Genomic DNA, 25,756 nt, shown 5'->3' on the forward strand with positions numbered 1-25,756 from the left:
TCACCATACCCGTGCTCGTGGGATTCACCGAAGAGGTAAACGTCTGAGACTTGCATCACTTCGGGCTTTCCTCCAACATTAAGCTGACACGCCGTGATGTACCTGGAATACTGTTAAAAGCGGCGTAAAACCCAACTCACTCACTTACTCAATACGGTTGCCATGCACAGAGAGAAAACGTCCAATGACAGAGTTGCACACCCTTCATTCAGGTTAACTAAAATGTCGATGTTTCCCTGATATGGAAACAACATTAACGGCACATTAATCTCCCTGTTGCTGGCAGCATCCGTTTTCACGCCTCGCCAGGGATGATGAATAGATTCCTTTACTAACCTCTCATACAAGGGAGAATTTATTGTGCGTTTGCTCAGTTCATCAGGGTTTATCTGAAATTAAATCTTTTCTCATAACAAAATCCATAATCAGAATTTATAACCCCTTACAAATCATAGAACATTTCTGATAATATAAGGTACATGGCAAGCATCTGATACTGTCTGATTGAGAATCTTATACAAACACAAATTGAGAACTGATTTGTAGAAAAGAAACATAAGAACTGTGATGCCAGTCACATTGTTACTTTAGTGTTTTGATCATCTAGATTGATCAAGTATTCAACCCGTGATCAGGTCGTCGAGGAGGAGGAAATCCACATTAATTGGACAACTGATGGTTGGTCGTAGACACATTTGGAGGTTTTCATATTCACACAGGAATTGAGAATGCAGCTGTTATTGTCTTAGGGACATTCATCAGAGACTTCATCACTTGAAGATTCAATTATCTCTTCATGTTCTTAGAAAGGTTAGACAGAGGTAGAAACCAATTATATACTATAATGGATGGGGGAAGAGCGAGTGTTACATCATGATAAAGAAACGTACCGCAAGAGCGAGTGGCATTTAACTATATCCTTCCTGGATCAGGGAGTAAGGTGCGCTGGAGATGAATCCTCTTCAACCACCACAAATGACAAACAATTATTCAGGTGGTCGCTGAGAACGTATTGATTCGTGCAACAGAATAGGTTAAATGATGCAACTCTGGCGGCGGAGAGAAGTTGGATGTGGACAAGCTTAAAGCATAAATCCTGAGACTTACAAAGGCTTCGATTTCATTCCTGACTGAAACAGGGCTGATAGAATGACTTTTTATGCATATGCCTTTGTTCAGCCAGCTGTTCAGCAACTTTGTTGCGCTCATACCTAACATGCATCTTGGCTAATTCCCCGTGGCTCGGGGTAGTTATGTGGTAAGGCGTGTGAGCCTTCTGTCTCAGCATTTGACACACTGATTTAACATTGTCACTGTTTCACATTTTACATATGATATACCTAAAATTTAAAAAAAAGACATATTCCATCAATATATACCAAACTTATTTATATGTCAGTCACTGCCTATTATAAAACGTCTGATTTATTATAGGAAGGTTCTTCTACTTCCGTTTTGGTTCGAATGTTCCTTTTCAAAGTCCCCAAAGCAATTTGATAAAGGTGAGAATAGATCTTCAGCAACCCATGCTCGTCGTAAAAGGCAATCGTTCTTGTCGTAAGAGGGGACTAACAGTGTTGGGGGGTCAGGATCGCCGACTTGGTTGATGCATGTCATTTATCCAAATAACGTAGATCGATGCTCATGGTGTCAGTCACTGGATTGTCTGGTCCAGATGGAATATTACTGAGTGGGGCGTGAAACAACAATCCATCATGTGTTTTAAAAAAAATGTTAGGTACTTATAAACGTGATTTAAACAAAACATAACTTTGAATATGTACTTCAACTTGTTTCATTTGCGTCAATTATTCTGTCATTAAATCAGGTTTTTAAATATATACAATTTACTGCGAGTTTGTCAGTCCGCCCTTTCTTTTAAGCCGAAAGGGAGAAGTAGGGTCTTCTACAAGGAAACCGCATTGTGAAGCTAACAAGGTCAAATTGACGTCAACATTGGATATGCTTTTAGGTCAGTACTGCAACGTTAAATATGACGTCAACAATGCTATCAATTGTCGTGAGGCAAATAGGGTCAACAATCAGTTACCACAATCATTACTACGATGTTTATTATCTCCGCACACGTTTTTGTTTTGTTTGATTATACGCCAAAGTCGGTAATATCCCAGCTGCATAACGACAATATTTAAATGGCCTGGCCAGACAAATTAGAGCTATATGAGCGACCTGACATTATGAACTACGTCCCAAACCGCCAGGTATAATCAACCGATCTGTTCTAGTGGCCTCTTTCCACAAATATAGGTTACTTGGAATCAATTCTATCCCGGCATCTAGAAGAGGCAAATCTAAAACGTCAGCGCAAGAGATAACCAATCTCGATTATCTCCCGAAACAGATTCCACTGTACGTAAAATGCAAAATAGAGGTGACTATTATGTGAATGGATCACTGAAATAAGGTGTTCGCGAAACGTGTAATCATGTCCTAACCTACCAGTAACAGCCGCCACTCACACAATTTGCACACAAAGGTATGTGCTTGTTGCATGACACAACAGTACTTCTGTCATGCGACGGAGGCAGAAACATGTTGCAGTGCCATGCCATCAATCTTGGTGAGCCTTATCTCCCAGCATAGTGTTTCGTGGACAGCACAAGGTTCTATCAAGCGGACGTCAATCAAACGTTTATCGGATGCATGAAACTCTGACGAGGGATCACATGATGAGCTTGTTACTGCAAACACTTTGAGAATATGCTACAAAGAGGAATTACGGAATATATTTGTCTCAGGTGAATTTATTTTGTAAGTCCCAAAATTTGGCGAGGGACTTGCAACATTTAATTCACGAAGGGCGGACAATCAGAAGGTTATTCCTTCTATTACCCACATTTTTCTTTCTGAAACCTGTTGCAAAATGCTTGCTTTCTCGTCTCCAATGGAGGCTTCGGCTCAACTACAGTCTCTATTACGTTGTGATAACATCGTCTTTACATTGGCGTTACCTCGTGATTACATCGAATTACATCGGCATTACGTCATGATAACATCATCTTACATCGGCCTTACCTCCTGATAACATCGTCTTTACATCGTCATAGTATGATAACATCCTCTTACATCGGCATTACCTCGTGATAACATCCTCTTTACATCGTCATAACATGATGATAACATCCTCTTTACATCGTCATAACGTCGTGATAACATCCTCTTTACATCGTCATAACGTCGTGATAACATCCTCTTACATCGGCATTTCCTCGTGATAACATACTCTTTACATCGTCATAACGTCGTGATAACATCCTCTTTACATCGTCATAACGTCGTGATAACATCCTCTTACATCGGCATTACGTCTTGCAAACATCCTCTTTACACCGACATAACGTCGTGATAACATCCTCTTACATCAGCATTACATCATTATAACATCGTCTTTACACCGACATAACGTCGTGATAACATCCTCTTTACATCGTCATAACGTCGTGATAACATCCTCTTTACATCGTCATAACGTCGTGAAAAGATCCTCTTACATCAGCATTACATCGTGTTAACATCCTCTTTACATCGACATAACGTCCTGATGACATCCTCTTACATCAGCATTACGTCGCGATAACATCGTCTTTACACCAAAGTAACATCGTGATAACATCCTCTTTACACCGACATAATGTCGTGATAACATCCTCTTCCATCAGCATTACGTAGCGATAACATCCTCTTTGCACCGACATAACATCCTGATAACATCCTCTTTACACCAACATAACGTCGTGATAACATCCTATTACATCAGCATTATGTCTCGATAACATCGTCTTTACACCGACATAAGGTCGTGATAACATCCTCTTTACACCGACATGACGTTGTGATAACATCCTCTTACATCGGCATTACGTCGTGATAAAATCGTCTTTATATCGTCATAACGTCGTGATAACATCGTCCCAACATCTTCATAACATTGTTTTAACATCGTCATGACGTCGTGACAACATTGTGAGATCAAGGTTTCAAGTCAAAGTGTACATTTCAAGAATTTATGTGAAAAGCGGGAAGCAATCAATAACATCTGTCTCAACCTTTTGAGCTTAACTTTGAAAGAACGATCTGGTTGCTGAACATGTCATCGATTAGGGTTAAATAAACTGACAATGAAACGGATACTGGACCATCATAGAGAAAAGCTGAGATGTTTTACTTGTCACTTTTGTTGGCTGACGGGCAGAAAAACACAAAGATGAAGTGAGCTCATCGTTATTTGAGAAGTGGAACTGTCAATCTATTATGACTAATAAATTTTTTGTATTTTCGTTATCCGAGCTGTATCCTGAGCATTTGCAGTAGCCCAGCGTATGTGGCATTTTTTTAGGTGTTAGGTTACGACATTGTAAAGCCTTCGCGAGGAAACAATATACCAACGTGTGTCCATATTCACGTGAAAACCAATCTGGTTTCTTTTTATTCGCAAAATTCTGAAAAGCAAAGAGAGTCTTTTGATTTCTTGTAGCTATGTTAATTTGCCTTTACCTTCCTTTACTCCCCATGTAGAAACATAACTGTCCAGATATGAGTATAATGCAATTATTAATTTCCCATTTGACGACGTTTGTCACGAGCTGAAAATTGTCACGAAATTGCATTGCCTTATTATAAATAATTTTCACGAAGAAAGTTAACGAATCTCAAGTTCCTTTTGAGATGCATCAGGATAAATCAGTAAGTTACGTTGTTTTACGACACAGTACACTTCTGGTACGCAGCTAGATCATACGAAACTATTGTTGGATTACCTGTATCAGGTAAGTGATGTTGTTTTACAAAACCGCCAGTACAGCATTATTTTTCTGATGTACATGTAATGAAATTATAGTGTGATAACATAAAACCCATAAGTCCATGGACATTACAAAAGTCAAGATTTCTTCATCTGACTCACAGTATCAGAGTGAGTGAGTGAGTTGGGTTTAACGCCACTTTTAACAGTATTCCAGTGAAATCGCGGCGTGTCAGCTTAATGTGGGAGGAAAGCCCGAAGTGATGCAGATCTCAGACGTTTACCACTTCGGTGAAACCCACGACCACGGGTATGGTGCTGACAAACCGAGAAACACAATCATAGGTTTCTGGCGTGCCCAAGGGACGCAACTCTGCACAGTATCAGAAGTTTACAACCACCACTGTCAATAACTGGTTTGACAATATCTTGCTTTTACGTATGACATACCTACAAAATTAATGTATACAATTGGAAAAAAGGATAAGCGCCCCCTGCTCTTTTGGTCATGAGATTTCAAAACGTGTGAGCTTGCCCAAACTCTTGACACAGAACCAGAACATACGTTATTTCCCGAAAGAGAAAATTCTTTAGCGACATTTAATCAACAATCAGAAAGCAGTAGTCATAATAATGGTGGACTTGGCATTTGGTGTATTATTGACAAAATTGGTACATGATTCAAGTACGGGGCAGCAGTGTGGCCTAGACAGTTGTGGCAGGTAAGTTACTGCTGAAAATGATCGTTTTTAACCCAACATAACTTCCTGTAATAAGATTGTCAATAGCGTGTTCAGTGCCAGGATGACCGCCTGACACTTAACAGATTGCCTTGCACAATGACCGTGTTTCTTTGCCGCCAGACCTGAATACTACAGGACACGCAACAAGACCAGGGGATCTTTCACCTGACCTCAGGTTTAAGCCACGTCCCGCCAAACACCATACCAAACGGTCTCTGCGATACTAATCCGACAACATCGGACGCTTGGTCACCTTCTGTGAGAAACGTTCTTGTGGCAAAGGGCTATCGGCTAATATCCAATTGGCGCAGGTGACGATCCTCGGTTGATGATGTCTTACGCTGCTGTCGAGATTTTTTCCGCCGTGATTAAAACATAAAGATGAAAACGATGAGAACGATAGACAGAACATATATATTTCTATGGCAACATTCTGGCAGATGTATTCACAATGGGTTACATAATGAGTATCTGTGCAAATGAAATGGTTGTACGATGACACATAATATTAACAACCAAACACGATATGATTCTGATTATTAAATGTTGGGGATCATTTTTCGTACTTTCGCACAGATTTGTTGTAGGGTTGTTTTTGTTTTACGCCGCTGTAAACAATATTCCAGCTATAGAAAAAGTCGAGCTTGTACCAAGCAAACCTGTCACAGATGGAATGAGCAATGGCCAACGCTGTCGGGGTACGATGGCATACAGTCGGCAAAGTCACAGAGGCTCACCGCCGGATCCACTATAGTTGCCTCTTGCAACATTCAAGACTGTTATTGCCATTGTCGACAATAGTACTTCAGGGCGCATACAAGAGATTTATGTGATGGCAGTATACATCAAATGCTTGCACTGATCGACTTATCATGGTGTTTACTCCATTTGGTATTCCATCTAGATAAGGCGCTTTATGGCATCTGGACGGTTGGGCTGGATTTCACAGTTGACACAACTTCTGCACCTCAATTGCTAACTCATGTTGGAAATGTTATTGCTTGTAACGGAGTCGTGATTTATATTGGTGGAACACCAAAGTGCAAACCATAACACAAACTGTTGCGGAGCAATGTTGTACAAAGGCCACATAAACACAATCTTGTTTCCGCTCCCTCTTTTTTAAAATGGGCAGGTAGGTCTTTTTCCTTTAAAATCCAATCCAACCAATCCAACCAATCTAACCAATCCAAGATTAATTCATAATTGTTCGTAATGAAAACAGTGTTTCAAAGCCGCAGAGCATTTTCTGATTCGCAAAATCCCGAACATGATCGCCAGCCATCGGGACGGTTGGCATGCAATAACGTTACGCTCGGCTCTGTAGCTCACCTATTGGTTTGCACTTTTACATTAGATCAGAAAGGTTTAACAAGGGTAAAGAATTTTCTGCGCAACATATATCCACACAGCATGTTAATCAAATATAAACACATAACTGGCTATATAGAAGGCCAAACTAAAGCACGATTACCATGCCAGTACATGAAGTTGAAGCAGGTTGAAACAGTGTCAAATACCACAATTGCGTGGATCGATGCTCATGATATTAATCACTGGATTGTCTGGTCCAGACTCGATTATTTACAGACCGCCGTCATATAGCTGGAATATTGCTGATTGCGGCGTTAAACAACAAACCAACCAACCAACCAAATACCACAAGATGTAGCAATTTAACATGTGACCTTTTATTATTCAACATGCACTTATGGCTTACAATGGGCAAACATGATATTTTCAATTTGATTGCCAAGACAGCGTTTTGTAAATCAGATCGGAAATTATTTTGAACAACGGATTCCAACATCTTGCACAGATTCAAATATGAATATCTTGAAGAAATTATTGGTTGGAGTAAGCGTGCACAGCGTGCACAGATTCAGCTTTATCAGTACCGTGGATTACCGATGGAGAACCGTCAGCTTACCCCATGGGAAAATATATATTGTCCCGGAAATGCTTGAAAAACAACGCTGTTACAAAAATTAATGAGTTGTTGCAAGTCGCCCCTTTGTAAAATAATTTTAAGCTCATGCATCAAATCTTTATTTGTTTTTGCAGCTGTATCTGAAATCAATATTCAGTTTCCATACCAAACTCAAGTGAGCAGGACCACCACCACCCACCCGAGTATAGCATGGCCCCCTAGTGATACATGTAGACATATCATTTATATTTCTGCGACTTCTGTGATCATCCATGCAAAGTTTCGACTTCATATATCTTGTTGTTTTTGAGATGTCGTCAACGATCAGATTAAACCACGGAAAACGGACAACACAAGCTCACTGGACTTTCAGTCAAACATCTTTGGAGTCGGATTGATCCGTAATGACAAAAATGTTTCGTTATGTTGCCTCAGAATGGAAGTGTGTATGTATAAATAGGGATGATTGATAACACGACATGTGAATAATGTAGAGGATACATCTATCAAATACACCAGTCAAGTCACAGGCCGCTCCATGGGGACAACTAACCCTTCAGGGTTATGCTCGGCAAGCAAGTGGAATGGACGAAATAAGCTCTTCCCTGCACACATCAATCATCGAAATGCTAACGGTCGTGGGAGTACATTTCAGATTAATTCAGAGTTGGATATAGCAATTGTGGTGTCGTGCCAGACACAATGAACGCAAGGGCGTCATTGGAAGGACAACATGTCATTGATTACTTAACAGTTCAGGGACGGCAACAAGAGTGAGTGAGTGAGTGAGTGAGTCAGTGAGTCAGTGAGTGAGTGACAACATGTCATGGATTACTTAACTGTCCAGTGACGGCAACAGGAGTGAGTCAGTGAGTATGGTGTTACGCCGCTTTTAGCAACATTCCAGCAATATCACGGCGGGAGACACCAGACATTGTACCCATGTCGGGAATCAAACACGGCGTTACGAGCGAATGCTTTAACCCTAGGCTACCCGACCGTCCCTGCGGCAACAAGACTATGTATGGAAGATAGCAACCACGCAAGCATTGAGATTTGAACAATCTATGCAAGGTGTCAAGCTGCTTCCATAGTTCATAGATCCTAAAGATGAAGGGAGGCCATGATTGTACTAATTATATATGAAGAAGTGTGAACTCCGTGTCGATTCAGAATAGGTAACAGTACTAGTTATATTATATTGGGTGTTACGAGACAGTAATGCAACCTTGAGCCTTTAATATAATAAGTTTTTATTATAAGTGGGTTTTTTAAAGATATTTGAAATAATTAAAACACAAAATGTAATCAGTCATGGTTCCGGTACGTAAATCCAGATTAACGCGCCAATCTCGCAACGTGGTCATTGTGGCTGCCGATAATAATGCTTAACTGAAACTGGAAACTCCTCATAACCAAAATCGTCATTTGTCTTCAGATTATCTTTTAAATCTTAACAAGTCTTATTTCTTAATAAATAAAAGTCACATTGCTACGCTGTATATCCTTGCAAAATATCTTGTACTCTGGCCTTGTAATATATGGGAAGAATTATTAAGTGTAATTTTTAACAATATCGTTTCATGCCATACATATAAATCACATTATGCAAATTGTAAATCATGATGAGACGTCTTCACGTTTTTCCATTAGTATATTTTTCAATTCCATCCTTTCAAATCATACCGACCACCGAGTAAAGAAAATACAACTGTCGGAGTAATGACTTCTCCTTGAAAATAATGTACAGCTGGAAAAATTAACCTTTTCACCCCAATGACCGACCGACCGGCAGAACCATTTCAGCAGCTGAAGGTCATCCTGAAATACATCCCAGGTTGGTTTCAACTGCAATAAAATGTAATAAATATCAGGTCTTTAAAAGGCATTTAGAAGTGATACACATAAGGAAGAGAATATATGGATGTCAACTTCTTTATAATGAGGAACGTTTCGGAGTATATGCTTACTCCTTCATCAGGTGCAGAAAATGATGAAGGAGTAAGCATTTACTCCGAAACGTTGTGTTCCTCATAATAAAGAAGTTGACATCAATATATTCTCTTCCTTAATAAATATCAGTTTCAGAGTTTAAGTTTAACTCATCAGATCTCATCATTGGTGCTCTTTTGTTATTGCATCATATTGCGCGTATTGCATACTGCCTTTGCCTTCAACACCACAGACCCTAATGTGTTTCACGCATACATAGAACAACGGCATATTCAACAGACTACCATTTTGAATGTTGCAGATCTTGGTTTTGCTGACACCCCAAAAGAGGTATGGGAACACCTGTTTTCCAGGAGCCGAGACCATGAAAACAAAAAATTGACATATATTTTCTGAACAAAAAGTGCAGTCATTGCTGTTAACAAAGAGCAACGAAACATAGTGACTGAGTATGGTTTTACGCCGCTTTTAGAAATATTCCAGCAGTATCACTGCGGTGGGCACTAGAAATGGGCTTCACACATTGTACTCATGTCGGGAATCGAACCCGGGTCTTCAGGGTAACGAGCGAACCCTTTAACCACTATGCTACCCGATCGCCCACCAACGAAACATAGGGTATGAAAATGCCAAGAGTACCATGAAATAAATATACAAAGGTCGTAAGTCACTCATAGTCGGATAGTGTCAATAATATGTATGACTATCTCTTTGCTGTATGCACTCCCTGCACAATTATGTCCGCAATGTGTCTTTGGGAATGGCTAGCCATTTTGCTTTGAGGGATAGGTGCAGCTGTTGCAGATGTGATGACTGAGGATGGTTCTGCACCAGATTCCTCCCACAGATCCCACAGATGCACCCTGTAGCCATGACATGCATATGCCTTGAATCACTTAATTGCCGTTATTTATAATATGTTAATCCCAGTTGTTAATCCCCATTGTGTTGTACAAAATTGTTTATTTGTAAAATGTTGTACATTTTCTGCAATCCTGAAAGAGCTGTGCAACTATGTCACTGATTAATTACTGTTGTTTATATTTATGGCCAAATTCAGTGCATGAAGGAATATGCAAATAAACATTAACCAACGTCACACCAACGCTTTGTTAATTACAAGATCAGGAGAACAGGCTGGCCAATGCATGCGCGGTAGCCCATTCTGTTGCAGGGATAAATCAAGCTCTGTGAGATCCTGCATTGTCATCCCACACGATGGCTCCTGGTTTTATGACGTTCAGAACTGTAAAACGAGGGGCTAGAATTTCATCCCTGTATCTCATACCGGTAAGGTTGCCTCGAACTTAAACCTCCCCAAATCATCAGGAATCCACCATCAACCCAGTCTCTATCACGCACAACTTGATACCGTTTGTCACAGTGTCTCAGGACACAAACCCGACCATCATTAAACTGCAGACAGTGGTGAGACTCAACCGTTTCGGCCGCTGTTGCATATTCCACCGGAGATAAGTTCTGCACCAGGCCAGACGGTCGACAAGATTAACTGGACGAAGTGGTGTTCGCACAGCTGGACACTTGGACCATATGCAGGCAACACGGAGGCGGTTCCTGTCGGGGTAGCCTTGTGGTCAACGCGTTCACTGGTCGCATAAAAGACTCAGTTCGATTCCGCACAAAGGAACATTGTTCAAAACTCACATTTGTGGAAGGCTGGAAGGGAGCCAGCAGTTGTAGTCTCAATGCAAAGGCTGTGATGAATAACGATTAAACCGAACTTACAACGTGACCCTGGCCAAGATTATTTTTAGGACAGCGTGACAAAATTCACATAACCCAACAAGCACTCCGAACGCACAAAGATAAGCAAAAAACAAGCAATAGGGTTATGGAGACCACAGGTTTCATAAAAAAGTGACACACTGATTCACTGTAATACAATTTCGTATTTTGGTTCAAGTGCTTACACAGTAAATCTAGCCTTGGAACAAGGAACAATTGAGACCTTTTGTCATAGAAGGATTATCTCACCTCGCCAATAACTGACACGACTATATTGCTTTAATCCATCATGTAAATATTATTTGGAAATTTTGGCTGGTAGCAAGGCTGTTCATTTTTATTGTAATCAAAATGTACCACGAGAACTTGCCACGAAATTATTACTTGACTAATAATAGAAATATCCAAACACATGCAAATAATCAAATGTTTTTGGAGGTGTAAGATCAGATTTCCAACCTATAATATTTCAAATGTAAGACATGAAATCATATGTATCCAAAACATGTTGGGAATTGGGAATTTATCGGTTAAATTTAGATTTACAAGAATGAAGGGTTTGCCAAGTAATTATTTACAGGTCACCGTGATATAACAATAGAAGGCTGGAAGCAGTGTAAACAACTTTCATTCACTTGAAAAACTTTTTTACTGCCACATCGTACGCGTGTAATCAATAAGATCAAACATATTAACGTTCATGTTTTATGTTGCTATTTTTTAAAACATTGTACAATGGATCGATAATTGATCCGGAGGGGCGCTTCAGATTTAAGGGGTAAACAAAATTATGTTCTCGGTACATTTTGTTTGGCCCACCAGGAACGAAATGTTTTTAGGGCACCTTTTAACGGGATAAAATGTTCTTCTTTGAGGCTTGAGAGAACGGGGCTCGATTGATTTATATGAATGTTACTTAATTAGCTGTACCGTAAATCCTCGAATGAAGGTTTCAAACCAATGGTCAGTCTCTTCAGTTTCAACCTTGTTCCTGGAATTTCAATAAATATTTGTTGCTTACAAACTATGAATTTTTAAAGTGATATTGTATAAGTAAAGAGTATTATATAACTATATAACTGTTGTTACTGTTAATCCTCTACCGTTAATCCTCCACCTACTATATATATTCTGTACTATGTCCCTCATTCAGTCCTGCTTGACAACGGTATAAGGATCTATACCCAAACGTCGCTTTTTACAGTATCAAAGAAGTTTTTATCCATAAAATTGTGTCTACTTTGTCACCAGTGAAATAGCCTCATCTGTTTCTTATCTTTCTATACATAAACATTCAGATTGACAAAAAATATTTACAAGGCTTTATGAGATGAGGGATCACTTCTACTTTCCATAAGTCAATTTTCCCTTCGTGTCGAGCAATGTTCAAGAACCTCCAGCCTTTGGTGTCTACATTTGAGGAAGAATCGAGCAAGTACTCTAACAGTAAAGCTTTCAAAACGTTTTATGGACATTTCCAAATTTGACGAATCAGTGACCAAAATCATGTCCAGTGCAATTCCCTATTTTGAGATGTACAGTATATTCCTGTGTTTTTTGTTGGGTATAAAGAGGCCTTACCTCTGCATGTGTTTGTGATGGGTGCCACAGGTTGGCAGGATACGCTCACCTTTTCGCTGACATCATCACTCTTTGAGAGTGTATCATAAGCAAATGCTTATGATAGAACTCTGTTTGCCAGAGATGTTATGATTATGAAAAGGGCTTTGTGGCTTCTTTTTTTTAAAAACCTTCGTCACTTTTCAGCCAGTAAGACTGAGCATCGTGCAACATCAGATGTCAAATGGAACATACATTTCTCAGCTTCATTTGCAGACGTTCCTTGTCATTTCGGGGACAGAAACCCAGATCCTTATCAAAAGATTCAGACATCAAACCTACCCCCTTTTCTTCAGTTTGAACGTTCTTTGCATCCTTTCATCACTGATCAGGGCTTTCTTACTTTTAATATGCACTGTCATGATAAAGTGTTCCCATAGGTCGGATGATGGATGTCAGGCAGCCTCCGTACCCCACCGAGGGACCACATACATGCTGTTTGTGGTCGATGCTGTCTAGCCTACTGCTGATATCATTGACCATTTCCTCCAGGCTGCCCACTGCATGTGGTCTAATCATAGGACAGCGGCGTCAGTATGAGGGCTTACCAACAACTGTATTACTGAGTAGAGGTTGCAGCTCGATATTCAGGCGAGCGTTTGCACTGGACGACTTTTGAGTAAAAGTCCGATCTTCCTTCCTGGGATTCTGGATTAGAATAGGTCCACAGCATACTATGTTTGTCGTAAGAAGCGACTCAATGGAATTGGTGTATTCTGTTTCATCGTACAGCGACGGACTGGGACATTGCTCATGATATAAATAATTGGCTTCACCTGGCCCATGGGGCGGTCAGCTAGCCTAGTGGTTAAAGCGTTCGCTCGTCAATGTGAAACAGTTTGTGAAGCCTATTTCTGGTGTTCCTCGCCGTGATATTGCTGGAATATTGTTTAAAGCGGCGTAAAACCTCACTCACTCACTCACCTGGCCCAGATACACCTGATAAGTAAAGGAGTTGACTGAAGAGGGTCGGGTGTTTTGTTCCGTGACTGGGCTCAATACGCCCTTCTTAGCCCATGGCGTGACCTGTTTAGTTAATTTGATTATGTACATGTCGTCGTGATTTAATTATTTCTTATTTCAACTTCCACTTAGTACCTGAGATCTGAATCTTGTAAGAACTCGTTACGCGATTCGGATAATCATAATAACTTCTGTCTGCTGCATTGTGGCTGACAGATATGGGCGTACATGAGTGCCGATACCACGCTGCTATCCCAGTGTTAATCCAATTCAGGAGGCATTATAAGGTTATGTGACTCTTTTCTAAGCATCACAGACCACGCTTCTCCGATCTCAACACGAAGTAATTACAACACTTGTTTTACGTGTGCGAGGTGCATGTATAACACACTAGAATGTCTTTAAACTGTATCGACTTTTATTTATTACCACAACCTTGTGCAAGAACATAAAACTTTAAGAAATGAAAATGAAACTACCCTAAAAACATGTATTTTTCTACGTTCCCGTTATATGAAAGCTCTGTTCTCAATAAAATGAATAAAAGCGACAAAACCATTTCAAAATCATAAGACATCTCTGCTAAAACTGGCATTCCGACTATATAAACATATCTTTATGTATCACTTCACCAATTAGTAATGGTCCATGTGTTTGCCATGCTCTATATGTCCAGGGATCCATTTTGATAAACCTACACTCACCCCTGCATCCGTGGTTCTTACGATCTCAAATTACCCTTGATTTTCATAAGCCAACCAATCATCGATATATCTGAAGCTTAGGTTTAAATTTTGATTTATATGCATAAAGATCAGCGAGAAAGGGAACACGTTCGGGGCCCACAGGTATGCCAAATTTTTCCTAAATGCCCTGAATGTTCACTTAGATGTATGAGGAAGTCCAGTATTTCACATATTGTTTTCTCAGTAAATTTCAGATGGCATTTGCTATCATTTTAAGACAAATTGTGATGAACCTTTAAAGATACTGATGTCACTATACGAGTATCTATGATCGTCACGTTTTGTGACAAATCCCCATAGATCGAGGGATTTTTCTTTTTCTTAAAGTTTGTCGTGTGGGATTGTGGTGTACAAATTGAAAAATCAAGTGTTTTGACCAAATCGAACTTTCAGTTTTTTAGAATCCACATAAAATACAAACGACACTGACTGTTTGTCAAAGAGGCTAGGTCAATGTATAGCCCGTTTTATTTAGTGGTTTTACTGATGGGGAAAACAAAAACTCTTCCTCTCTTATCACTTTTTAATCTTTTTTAATGTAAAAAAAATGTGCATGAGAAAGGTTTAGTTCTTATGCAAGATTATCGAGCCGAAAAATCAATCCAATGAACATTGTATCACGATCCGATGCTAGAAAGGTCGCCCACATTACTTTAAAACTCCATACATCGATGTTTGCTTGTCTGCTTGCTCATTAAGCCACTGACTAACGTTCCCAATAAGTTAATGATGTTTTCTCAACGTGTGGGTGTTTCGGAAGACAAACAAGGCTGCAAATCATTTGGCACTATATCGCAAATGGAGCGGTTCACTTAAACATTGTATTTATACGCGATTTCTAAAGTTTCTTTAATCAGTTTATTTCAAGAATGTCAAGATAAAGATAGTATAGCCGTCTCTGTTTATTATCTTGTCATATAACTGTTAGTGTAATAATTTGGAAACCTAAAATAGATTATCTAGTGTACCAGCTGATCAAGTATCTAGCATGTTCAACAGGTACTTGCAAAAATCAAATAAACCAACTTTCGACACCTAACTGTCACATTAACAGCTCGGACAATTCCTTGGTTGAGACCAATTAGTTGCAGAACTAATTGAGGAGGCCCCGATCCCGACTTCCAGCGTTAGGCCCAATTTTGCTCCACCATCAGGCATGCCTAGCTTGGTGTAGACAGCATCTGAAGTTCCTGAAGACAAGACGGGGACAATATTCTTTTCCCAGATGAGTCCATGTTTCATCTGGACAGCTCTGTTGATCTCGCAAGGGTCTACATGCGTCCAGAAGACACTTTAGCGACGCTTGCGTTACATCGTTCAAGATCATGTTCTACCATTTGTGTAAATGCAGGGACGTAACGTCACGTTGCAGGAGTGAGTGAGTGAGTTAATTCTTTACGTCACATCGGCAATATTTCAGCCGTACCGTTACGAGAAGTTATAAATGAAATATACATATATTTAAACTTTATAAAATTCTGTCATCGAAGGACAGTATGATAACTAGAATATCACAGATAAGATTTAAAACTAGTTGCGGAACATTTAAAAGCATTAAGTATTAAGGAACAACACAATATATAAATGGGCTAGAGATCACCATACCAGGGACCATGGGGACTTACAGTACCTTTGCTTCCTGCATGGACCCTGGCAGGATTTATATCACGTTGCGGGAGGATGCCCGCCCATATGTTACACGTGTTGTAACAGACTTTTTGAGTCAGCATACCATTGCTGTACTTCCATGACCGGCTGTTTCTCCGGACCTCTTCCCCCATAGAAAGTGTCAGGGATGAGACAGACAGGACCACAGCCAGCTTGTAATGAAAGCTCAATTGGGCCAATCTTTGGTTGACATTTGGAACAACATCCCCCAGACTGTTTTTAATCATCTAGTGTCTTCAGTGCAACGCTGCTGCCTCGCCTGGATCAACGCAAATGGTGGTCACTCCCGATATTGACATTGTTAATTGAATTGTAACACCATCCATCTTTTAAGGCCCTGTCTCGTGTTACCAGGTATTGGTTTTGTCAAGTTCCAATTACTTTACATTGACAACACTTTATATGACATAGTTACCTAGTAGTTTCTGCTGGTAAATAACGATTTATTAATTCCAACTATGTGTCAATGCTTCATATTGCCTACTTTTTTCACGAAGATGTTTTATCTCTGTATCCCAATGCTCATCTGGAGTAGATGACTCAAATCTACATTCACTCAGTCTTATCCCTTTCTCATGTGAATTGAAGTGAGTTCTCATGACTTCGAGGCTAGTATGGGTATGGCTCGCTCCGATTGCTTTGAGGGCCTCTATAGGAAGCAATGAGTAGTTGCACAGCTGCTTCACAAGGTAGGCAATAGCGGGACATCCCAATACCTTCTGTCCTATCTAGTATCGATCATTAGATGCAAGCCTGAATAAAAATGTACATAAAGTTGAATCTTTATTTCATAATACAACCGATTATCAAATAAATCCTCTTTTCATGTTGTCCCATATTTCACTGAGAGCCTTTTTCATGGGCATGGTGTGTAGACACCAAAAACAATTAATAAAGTCTTATGCAGAAAACAATCAAGAAACAGTAAAAATCTATTTTGGGAGGCATCGTAAGAAGATTTTTTGTGCTTCTGTGATCAGAAATAATTTGCCAGCTTATCGCCTTTTGGCCTGCGCTGAATAGCTGCAAAACAGCTGATGCAGCATAAAGCAATATTCACCGACTAATTTCCCAAAGTTAAGATTTTCAGTGGCATTTACTATAGTTTCGTTCGATTGTAATCAGAATACAACTTCTTAAAGGTGCTGGATACATTTGTATTTACTTTTTGCAATATTTGATCTTCGCACTTGTTTTCGAGCTTTTTTGGAGAATGCAAAGTTAGATTTAACGCTAAACCAAACATGTTTCATTTGCTGATGCGTGTCACAATCTCATGACATATCTGTTGTACCCTTAAACCACCTTAAACACAACACTGTGAACATTGGACACATTGGAAGTGTATCTCAAATGTTTTGAAATGTAAACACGAAAGGCTGGAGCTACTGAAATATTGCTCGACATAAAGGGAAAGGTTGACTATTGAACAGATGAAGTCAGCTCTCTTGTCAAAAAGTCTAGTGGCGTTTACTTATAGTGGCTTGTGAGTGTGACATCTACAAAATATGACATTTTGTGGGATATGTTCTCGCAGGTAAAATATATCAATATATGTTTGGATCCACAATGAATTTAGTAGCCATATGTATTGTATAGTGGCAGCTATGTTACACATTGCCACAAGGCAGGCTGTTCCAAATTCGATTTACAACGTGAGTGGATGGATAATTTCAATAAAAAATTCTTCTTTTCAGTTTAATGAATCTGCTATTGATTTCGATTTAATCGCTCATAGAAACCTCAATAGTGGGTAATGATGTTAAAGGATGCTGCAGAGTGACGAATCTCAGCCAGATTTAGGAAGGTTTTGTCCTGTCCTAAAAGGAGCTCATGAACTGAAAATACGCCCACTTGAAAATGAAGACACTGAAAAATTGTATCAAATGATGTGACGACATTAATAGTCTTCAATTTATTTATTTAAAATGAGTATGGTTAAAACTCGGAAATAAACAACATCATTTCGCTCAGGACATGCTTTCCGTAATCACTCGTATCTTGTGGGTGATTCTCCAATAGTTTGTATGATAACGCCTTAGCCTCAACATTTCCTGCCAAGGGTAACTGACATGTGTCAGTAGTGCTTCTTCACATCAATAATTTGTTTCGCCCCTTCTTGACAAACATACGGGCTGACGATTCGTTTAATTTATGAGGCAATGATTTCCCGAGGGGTTACAAGTTACACATTTCCTTATCTGGGGATGACGACATCCCACTTTCACCTACATCTCCAGTACATGTTCGTGCTGAAACATTCGGTGGAGAGGCAGTCAACTCGCATTAACAATGGCTAGCGGTTTCATAACTCACTTCAACAGACTGCTTTAAGAGATTTCTGGTAGCGTACAAGATGATGGCGACCTTCTGTTATGGCATATGGCCAGTATCACTCAGTCACTGTGCGGCTCGGATCAACTAGGGCATGTTGGTTTATACTACATTCAGTAATATTCCAGCTGTATCACGGTGACCTGTACATAATCGAGGTTTCAGTAGACTTATCATGGTCATTGTTCCATACCATCCGGGCAAACAAGATGACACAGCAAATCTATGTTGTAAGTTATGACCACCCGATTTTTATTATTCAGACAAACATGAGGTACGGACGTTCTATTGTGATTGATTGATTGATTGATTTGTTGTTCAACGCCGCACTCAGCAATATTCCAGCTATATGACGGCGGTCTGTAAATAATCGAGTCTGGACCAGAGAATCCAGTGATTGATTTCATGAGCATCGATCCACCAAATTGGGATCGATGACATGCATCAACCAAGTCAGCGAGTCTGACCACTCGATCCCGTTAGTCGCCTTTTACGACAAGCATAGTCACCTTTTACGGCAAGCATGGGTTCCTGAAGACCTATTCTACCCCGGAATCTTCACGGGTCCGTTCTATTGTGCCCCAGAATCAGAAATTGTTCCCCACGGGATCGGTTTTTTTTCTTAACAGTATTTTTTTATTCTGTAAAATGGCGTAAACAAATGGAGCATGTCAAGCTCCTTAAATCGTATACCACCTTCAATACTGTCGGTATCTGGTCATCCAATCAAGATCAAGCATTATTGTGCTACGACTGTTAAGAACCTCTATCGGAAACATTTTTATCCATTTGAAAATAAGACTGTCCTTAAAGCTACCTTTACAGGTGTATGAATGGTCATTTGAGTAAGGAGACATCACGCTTTTTAAATCTTTTCAAACAATATCAGGGATTTATACATACCTTTGTATCTGGTGAATTTTAGGAAGAATATCGTAAGAAGAAATTAACTTGAAGCGTCACTACCGTGGGTACAACTCATTTGAAATGTTTCCCCTATAATACAAATCGAATAGATATAAATAATACATCATGAGTGTACGTCTTCGTCGCCAGGTTGTATTCGATCTGTCGATCCATGGCATCGCTGCATTGTTCTATCTCAATGCACAATCGTTCTATCGCATCGCACCATCGTTCCATCGCATCACCTCATCCTTTCATTGTCCATACGTTCGGTATGACCCCAACAAAACCTGACTGTGCCAAAACTCGCTAAGACTCTTTTCTTTTATGATAGAATCAACCTGCACAATAAAACGAAGCCGGAGCCTGGGTGTGTGACCTAGGGAACTCAACTCAACTCAACTCAACTCAACTCAACTCAACTCAACTCAACCGGTTGCGGGGGCACGGGTGGCCCAGTCGTCTAAGGCGCCGCGATTCGCTGTGCAGAGTTGCGTCCCTTTGGCACGCCAGAAACCTATGATTGTGGGTTCGAATCCGATTATGTTTCTAGGTTTGTCAGCACCATACCTGTGCTCGTGGGATTCACCGAAGTGGTAAACGTCTGAGACTTGCATCACTTCGGGCTTTCCTCCAACATTAAGCTGACACGCCGTGATGTAACTGGAATACTGTTAAAAGCGGCGTTAAACCCCACTCACTCACTCACTCAATACGGTTGCCATGCACAGCGAGAAAACGTCCAATGACAGAGGTGAACACCCGTCATTCAGGTTAACTAAAATGCCGATGTTTCCCTGATATGGAAACAACATTAACGGCACATTAATCTCCCTGTTGCTGGCAGCATCCGTTTTCACGCCTCGCCAGGGATGATGCATAGATTTCTTTACTAACCTCTCATACCAGGGAGAATTTATTGTGCGTTTGCTCAGTTCATCAGGGTTTATCTGAAATTAAATCTTTTCTCATAACAAAATCCATAATCAGAATTTATAACCCCTTACAAATCATAGAACATTTCTGATAATATAAGGTACATGGCAAGCATCTGATACTGTCTGATGAGAATCTTATACAAACACAAATTGAGAAGAACTGATCTGTAGAAAAGAAACATAAGAACTATGATGCCAGTCACATTGTTACTTTAGTGTTTTGATCATCTAGATTGATCAAGTATTCAACCCGTGATCAGGACGTCGAGGAGGAGGAAATCCACATTAATTGGACAACTGATGGTTGGTCGTAGACACATTTGGAGGTTTTCATATTCACACAGGAATTGAGAATGCAGCTGTTATTGTTTTAGGGACATTCATCAGAGACTTCATCACTTGAAGATTCAATTACCTCTTCATGTTCTTAGAAAGGTTAGACAGAGGTAGAAACCACTTACTTTACTATAATGGACGAGAAGAGCGAGTGTTACATCATGATAAAGAAACGTACCGCAAGAGCGAGTGGCATTTAACTATATCCTTCCTGGATCAGGGAGTAAGGTGCGCTGGAGATGAATCCTCTTCAACCACCACCAATGACAAACAATTATTCAGGCGGTCGCTGAGAACGTATTGATTCGTGCAACAGAATAGGTTAAATGATGCAACTCTGGCGGCGGAGAGAAGTTGGATGTGGACAAGATTAAAGCATAAATCCTGAGACTTACAAAGGCTTCGATTTCATCCCTGACTGAAACAGGGCTGATAGAATGACTTTTTATGCGTATGCCTTTGTTCAGCCAGCTGTTCCGCAACTTTGTTGCGCCTATACCTAACATGCATCTTGGCTAATTCCCTGTGGCTCGGGGTGGTTATGTGGTTAGGCGCGTGAACCTTCTGTCTCAGCATTTGACACACTGATTTAACAGTGCCACTGTTTCATATTTAACATATGTTATACCTAACATTTGAAAAAAAGATATATTCCATCAATATATACCAAACTTATGTATATGTCAGTCACTGCCTATTATCAAACGTCTGTCAGGAATTATGGTAGTTGTGGTCACTTCTGAAGCACTGGAAGACATATAACCCAACGTACACCATACGAATCCATGTTCCTAACCAGGGTGCCAAGGTCATGCTTGAAGACGATACATTCTGGCCAGAGAATGTCAACTGTAGAGAGTGGGTTCCCAGCAAAAGATGGTATGTACACAATGATGATGAACAGTCAAGATCTTAAACATGACAAGTAAATCAAGATCCCGACTATTTGCGACCTATCTCTTGTTTCTTATGATCAGACTTGCTACATGGAATGTGCGTGGCGTTATGCATGCTGCTACTGAACTTGCTGATAAACTTGAAAGTTGTGATATAATGTTCATTTCTGAACACTGGCTAAACAGACAAAACGAATCCTACTTAAATGGGATCCATGATGAATTTGATGTGTATTCCAAATGTGACAAATCAGAACTACCAAGACCTAGAGGCTCAGGAGGCGTAGCAATATTTGTTCGTAAATGGGACTGTTGTGTCTCGTCTGTGATAAACACTCCAGATGATGATCGAACGATCAGTATCAAATTGACTATGAACAATGTTCCTGTTTTTTATTATAGGAACATATCTTCCATCTAGTAATGTGCTGGACAGTGTTTATTGTGAAGCGCTTGACTATGTCATACAATTATATGATGTGTATTCACAACATGGACAGACTATCATACTTGGTGACTTTAACACAGACCTGCGCACTCCTGATAAACTGCGTTCCAAGTACTTAAGCAGAGTATTGAATGAGAGATCTCTGTACTCTGTGATCCCCATCGATGACGTCACTAGATATACATATTTCACCAAAAGTGGAAATATTAAGACTATGCTAGATTACATTTTTGTAAATGTTGATTTTACACCTAATGTTGTCGGATCTGTCATTGATACAAATGTATCTTACTCTGTATCAGATCATTTGCCTATTCTTGTCTGTCTAACTATAACAACACCGATTAGCCAATATGGAGGTGATAAACTTAACTGGCGCAAAGCAACTGAGACGGACCTAATGCTTTATCGTTATGAAACTGAAAACTGGCTTCGTGATACTGTTTTTGCAATTTCAGACTACCAGACACCAGTAGACTTTATTCAATATTACAATGAATACATCACCTCAGCCCTTCAAAATGCAGCAATAATGTACATTCCTTCATCAAAATTCCAACCTAGGCTGAAACCGTACTGGAAAAAGGATAATCTTAAATCATTACACAATAGTATGCGCAAATGCCGTAAAGAATGGAAGGAAAATGGTAAAACTCGCGATAAAAGCAACATCTTTTTTGCTAGATACAAAGAAGCCAAACGGTTATTTAGAAAACAGCATCGGATCTCAAAACAAAAGCTGATAGATGATAGATACAAAGAAGCTTATGAAGCTGCTGAGGTTGATGTTCATGAATAATTCAGGGTAGCTAAACGTTATCGTAAAAACAAAGGTCATACTCAAAAACTTGTCTATTCAGATAAATCATCTAATGACCCGAAGGATATATGTGATATGTTTGGTGAATATTACAGAAATCTAGCTGCCCCGGATACTGATCTGAAACATGATGTTCTATTTTCCTCTTACGTCAAGCAACGTGTTAATGACCTTGAAAATGAGGTATTAGATAGCACTGATTTTTATGACAATAATGTTGTGGCTATAGCATCTCCCCTTTCAAAACCCTTCACTGCTGAAGAATTGATGGATACTGTCAAATCTCTTAAAACAGGTAAATCACCAGGGCATGACGGAATCTCAAACGAGCATATTAAAAAAGCAGGTAGATCTATTCATCACCATCTCATGGTTTTATTCAATGCAATTGTGCACTATGAATATATACCATGTGAGTACAACATAGGTCAAATCCTCCCAATCCATAAAGGTCATGGTAAAAGCAAGTCGGATCCTGCTAATTACAGGGGAATAACTATGACATCTGCCTTTGGTAAACTTTTGGAAAGGCTCATACTCAACAGAATCGAATCCTGGGTAACTAAAAACTGTAATTTCCCACATCTTCTCCAATTTGGCTTTCGCAAGAATGCAGGTGCAGACACTGCGGCCCTCACACTATTAGAAGCAATAGCATATTACAATGAAAGAAGTTCTCCAGTCTACTGTGCATTTCTAGATAATGAAAAAGCCTTCGACAGGGTATGGCTAGATGGCCTTTTTCTAAAACTTTATGACCTTGGTATCACGGGTAAAACATGGCGAATACTACGTAGGTCTTATATGTCTATGTACTCCTATGTCAGCTTTGCAGGCTTTAGATCAGACTTGTTTCATGTACGCCAAGGAGTTGGTCAAGGCAGAGTTATATCTGCTTGGCTCTTTACATTATATATAAATGATCTGTTATGCGAGCTGGAACGCTCTAAGCAAGGACTAAATCTGCCGTGGGCACATACTCCAGGCCAGCTCTTGGCAGATGATACAACACTGTTTAGTAGCTCACCAACAGGCCTTCAAGATCTTCTCAATGTTGTAAATCAGTATGCATATAAATGGCAGCTTACGTACAATGTCACGAAAAGCGCTGTTCTAATATTTGATGTGCAGCGTAAATTTATCTGCTCTCAATCACTGTACTTGGGCAGTATGTGTGTTCCACTTCAGCAATCTATAATATATGCAGGTGTCAGGATTAGCTCTGATAAGTCTTCCTTAGAACGAACACAATTAGCTTGTGAAAAGTTAAAAATGTTAATAAATAGTAATAACGATACTGGACTAAAGTTTGGAGGCATGAATCCAATCCCACCAAAAAGGATCTGGGAACGAGTGATACTCCCATGCGGACTCTATGGATGTAATGTCTGGGGGCTATTAACCCTCAAAGAATACGATATGCTGGAAGTTATTCTACGTTATTTCAGTAGAAAAATACAGGGCCTTCCAAAATGTACATCAGGTACTGTTGCTGTGGACAACATGGGCTTGATATCTCTCCAATCCTATATTGACAAACAGTCACTGTTACTACTTGGAAAATTATGCCGATCCAGTTACAGCTATGTCTTTAAAAAGGTATTCATTACTCGCATTGGGCAGTTTAGATACGAAATAGCGTTGGATAACTTCAAAAAACGATGTGCTTTGTCACCTGTATATAACATGCTCAGACTTGTCAAAAAATACAATCTTAATGCAGAAATAGAAGATTATCTAATTAAATGTAGCTTCCCAAGTAAAAAGGCATGGTCTGATATTGTTAAGGAAAGGATTATTTCTGCAGACCAGGAAGCTGTATGCTCTAAGCTGCTATCTAGACTTAACTTAAATAGATATGTTTCGCTACGTAATGATAAAGAACACAGACTCTGGCTACTTGCACTTGAACGTCCTGAACAGTTCCCAAACCTGTCTCATCTTGTACGGCTGGGATGCATAAATATAGAATCCAGGGAATGTCGATGTGGAATTGTAGCTCATGATATTATTAAGCATGTCTTTTTGTATTGTACATTGAATATGAATGACAGAAATGAACTATTTGAAATCATTTGTGATGTGATGGATGTCTCTACATTTGCAAGACTATGTTGTGAGGACGATGATATAATCCTGTCTGTACTATTTGGCGGTATGCCTGAGTGTGTTAGCTCTTTATCTCAAAGTCTATGGGGTGACCTTATGGTTATTGTATCAAGATATTGTAGGAAATGGCTGTATCTGTTACAAAACAGTTATAAGAATGCTTGATTGTCATGCATTTTGTAGTTATCATTTCTAATAATATTGTTCAACTGTACTACTGTACAGCTCTGTAATTATACATAATACCATATATGATATGTATCTTCAATATCTTGAGGAAATAAAGAATATCTATCTATCTATCTGTGGCTCGGGGTAGTTATGTGGTTAGGCGCGTGAACCTTCTGTCTCAGCATTTGACACACTGATTTAACAGTGCCACTGTTTCATATTTAACATATGTTATACCTAACATTTGAAAAAAAGATATATTCCATCAATATATACCAAACTTATGTATATGTCAGTCACTGCCTATTATCAAACGTCTGTCAGGAATTATGGTAGTTGTGGTTCTTCTACTTCCGTTTTGTTTCGAATGCTCCTTTTCAAAGTCCCCAAAGTAATTTGTTAAAGGTGAGAATAGATCTTGGCGTAAAAGGCAACCGTTCTTGTCGTAAGAGGGGACTAACGGGATCGGGGGTCAGGATCGCTGACTTGGTTGATGCATGTAATCGCATCCCAATTGCGTAGATCGATGCTCATGGTATCAGTCACTGCATTGTCTGGTCCAGACTCGATTATTAACAGATCGCAGTCATATAGTAGGAATATTACTGAGTGGGGCGTGAAACAACAAACAAACATGTGTTTTAAAAAAGATGTTAGGTACTTATAA

This window comes from Haliotis rufescens, unplaced genomic scaffold (assembly GCF_023055435.1).
Source record: "Haliotis rufescens isolate VD_foot unplaced genomic scaffold, xgHalRufe1.0.p SCAF_3, whole genome shotgun sequence".
Classification (NCBI taxonomy): domain Eukaryota; kingdom Metazoa; phylum Mollusca; class Gastropoda; order Lepetellida; family Haliotidae; genus Haliotis; species Haliotis rufescens.